Consider the following 3455-nt stretch of genomic DNA (forward strand, 5'->3'; position numbering starts at 1 on the left):
AATTTTATATATAGACTTTAGAAACATATAACAGAAAAGGTGTAATAACAATTATTTCATCAAGTTCTCCATGAATTTGATATAAAGAAGAGAAAAGGATGACCATGAATAAAAGTAAATAAAGCAAGAAATTTGATTTAAAATTATAACATTTGAATTTTCGAGTCTAATAAGAAAATAAGAAGAAAATAAGAAGAAAAAAACAAGAGGAAGCGGGTAAATGTTGTATTTGGAGTTTAAAAATTCAAAACAGGTCAAAGATGAGTTATTTTTCTTAACAAATATTCAAAATTACCCTTAGCTCATGATAGATACATTTAACCTTTTAAAATTATTTTTTTAAGTATTGTTACCATTTTATTAAAAATCCTGATCAAAGGAAGTGGAAAAATATTGCATTTGGGTTCAAAATTCAAAATAGAGATATTTTTTGAAGAAATAATTAAAATTATCCTCTGACTATAATAAATGCATTTAACTTTTTACCTTAATTGTCTGTTACAATTATTCGGATATCCTAATCCTTTTATATTTTGATGGATATTTGTTTAGTTTTTCACTAATTCGTTTTGTTGTTCTCAATAAAAAAAATTATGAAAAATATAGCCACCATCAAAAAGTTGAATGGATCACCAAGACATCATAATGAGATTTTGGCTTCTTTTTTTTTACAAATCTTGCCCAAAATAAATAATATACTGTTGAAACAGATAGTTATTACATCCATAAGAATTAAAATAAAATCTTACATCTAAGAAAATAATGTAAATAATTCACATTTTATTAACTCCATACGTAATTTCCTAGGTAATCTACCCCACCCCACCTCTACTTCAACCATATTATACTTTAATAATAAGAAATAATTTGCCATGAAATTACTCTATCATCATCTATGTTATAATTCCTTCATAATAGCAAAACATTACATAATATCTTCAATTAATAAAACAACAAAGGCCTCACAGACAATGCCTCAATAACAGTCACCCATATATTAATTCAACATAGGGGATAATGGGAAAAACCTTGTTTAACACTACTATTAAAAGATTTAAAAAAGCAACATCATTATACTGCTCATATATATAATAATAGGTCACTTCACTAAAAATTTGAATGATCTTCAGAACCATAACTAATAAGAAATAGCCAATAAACTATTGCTTCTTAGTTTCTATTTGGGATCACCTCTGCCTTGCCTCAATGCTCTTGTAGCTTGATTGTTTTGCCTGTAACAAAATAATACTCCTATCAATTATCAAATTAGTTGCATTCAACAAGATTTTCGACATCCTAAGCTTGAAAAATATGTGGTCATGAAAGAGAAATTAGGTAGAACAAAATTGATTAGTTGTCATGGAAACACTAGAATTTGAGAAAGATTCTGCTCTTGAAGCATGAGTTTTAGTAGTTTGTCTAGGTGAGATTGATATTCCAACCTTTCTAAAAGGACCTAGCATGTTGGCGGTACAGGAGGTGAAAAATCTAACCACACATTAATTACTTGAACGCTACTATTGAAAATATAATTCATAGTGGATTAACCAAAATTCATAAAGATGGTGCAATTCATCAGAGTAATATATAAAAAGGAATTCGCTAAGCGATTGTTTAGTTCAAGGGACTAATTGGTCGTATTTGGTTGGAAGTATTACCTAAGATCACTATTATTTCTATACTAAAATCATAGTATCGCTCATCTTATGTAAAAAGTTGGATTGATATAATCCCTAGTTTTGAACCAAATGACACCAAAGAAAATAATAGGATTGATGAAGGAAGGAAGAATATCGAGCAAGTGCATATTCAAAAAAAAGGATTGAACCTGTTCCACAGCACTATCAATATGACACACTATAAATTTAGACTAGAAACATAACTACAACTTAATAAAGTCAGATCTTTCATCAAAACTTAGAAAATTAGAACCTACTTAGGCGACAAAAACCAGTTCAAGAACGTTGCAAGATTACATCAGTTCTAGCCCCTAAATCCGAAGGTTTCTCTATGAAATTTTTCACCAAGAACGGAGCAAGATTACATCAGTACGAGTAGCCATCTCAATGTTTGTAAATTTCCTTTTGATTGCAAGTCTCAATCCATAAAGGAATGTCCAATATGGTGGTATTATGGTGGTGATTAAAGCCATATGTCCCACATGGGGCATTCTTTAGTGGAAGTTAACAATTTTTGTAAATGTCTCTAATGTCGGTAAAGGTTTTTTGCTCATTGCCGCTAAAAAGTTATTTTTTATTGTCATTTGTTGGGCTTATCTGTAACACTCCATAAATTTCTGACCCATAATATGTTTTCTAATTGTATAGATGTGTAGTGGTGCAATTTTTAATTTGAAAAGTTTTGCGGTGATGTAATAAGGTCAAAAAATGATTTAGCATAATGTTGAGTTGAAAGCTTCTTATAGATTGAGCTTGATATAAGTTTTTATGTTTGCCAATCTGTGTTATGAAAATCAGAAATTACTAGTTATAATAAATCATCCAGAAACACGAAGTAACTGAGATTTATAGAACCAGTAAGTAAGATGAACAGAAATTTATTTGTAAAAAATAATTGAATCTGTAAAAACATACCAGAATCTGGAATATTCTTTTTAATTTTTGAAGAAAATCAAGTCCACTGAATTCACAGTTTCCTCTTAAGGAAATTATTCCCTCTAGTATCCGAGGTTTGATTTGGAATATAACCTCCCAAGGTAAAATGATCTTAATTAGTAGAGTGGAGATACCAAAAACTCTACTGTCAGCGAATCAATCCACTGCAGGAAAGTACACGAATAAATATGTGTTTAGAAGAAGAAAGAAGATCAGAAAATTCGTAGGGAAATATTCTGAAGACTAAAAGATATTTATAGGAAAGAAGAATATACTCTGAAAGGTTGCAACCCTTTCAGAATTGACACGACCATTAATGAAAGGTTGCAAACTTTTATTGACTGTTCCTGAAAGTTGTAACCTTTCATAACAGTCATGGCGGGAATTTTAAATATAACAGAAATTAAAACAGGTCACGCGCGCGGATCCGAGTCGGGTCGGGTTAACTAAAAAGTTGAAAATATTTCGGTTAACTTCTGTTATCAACTAATTAATTGAAAATAATTTTTGATAATTTAATTAATTAAATAATTAATTAAAATAAATTTGTCCAAAAAAATCTCTCGATCGATCATTTGCCAAAGCCGAAGCCGAAGCCGTAGCCGAAGCGAGCGAGCGACGACGACAACGGCGCGAGGAGGGTCCCTCTTTTCAACCCTTTTAACAATTAATAGGAGTGTTTATTTATTTAAACTCTCCTATTTTCATTTTCATTACCGATGAGGGACAATTGCCTTTTTCATTAAAGCATTAGAGGACTTTTGCAAGTTCCCAACCTTTCAAGTTCTAAACTTTTCAAATTCCTCTCCTTCCCTCTATTTCCCATCAATTCTTGCTACA

This window comes from Solanum lycopersicum, chromosome 2, assembly GCF_036512215.1.
Source record: "Solanum lycopersicum chromosome 2, SLM_r2.1".
Classification (NCBI taxonomy): Eukaryota; Viridiplantae; Streptophyta; class Magnoliopsida; order Solanales; family Solanaceae; genus Solanum; species Solanum lycopersicum.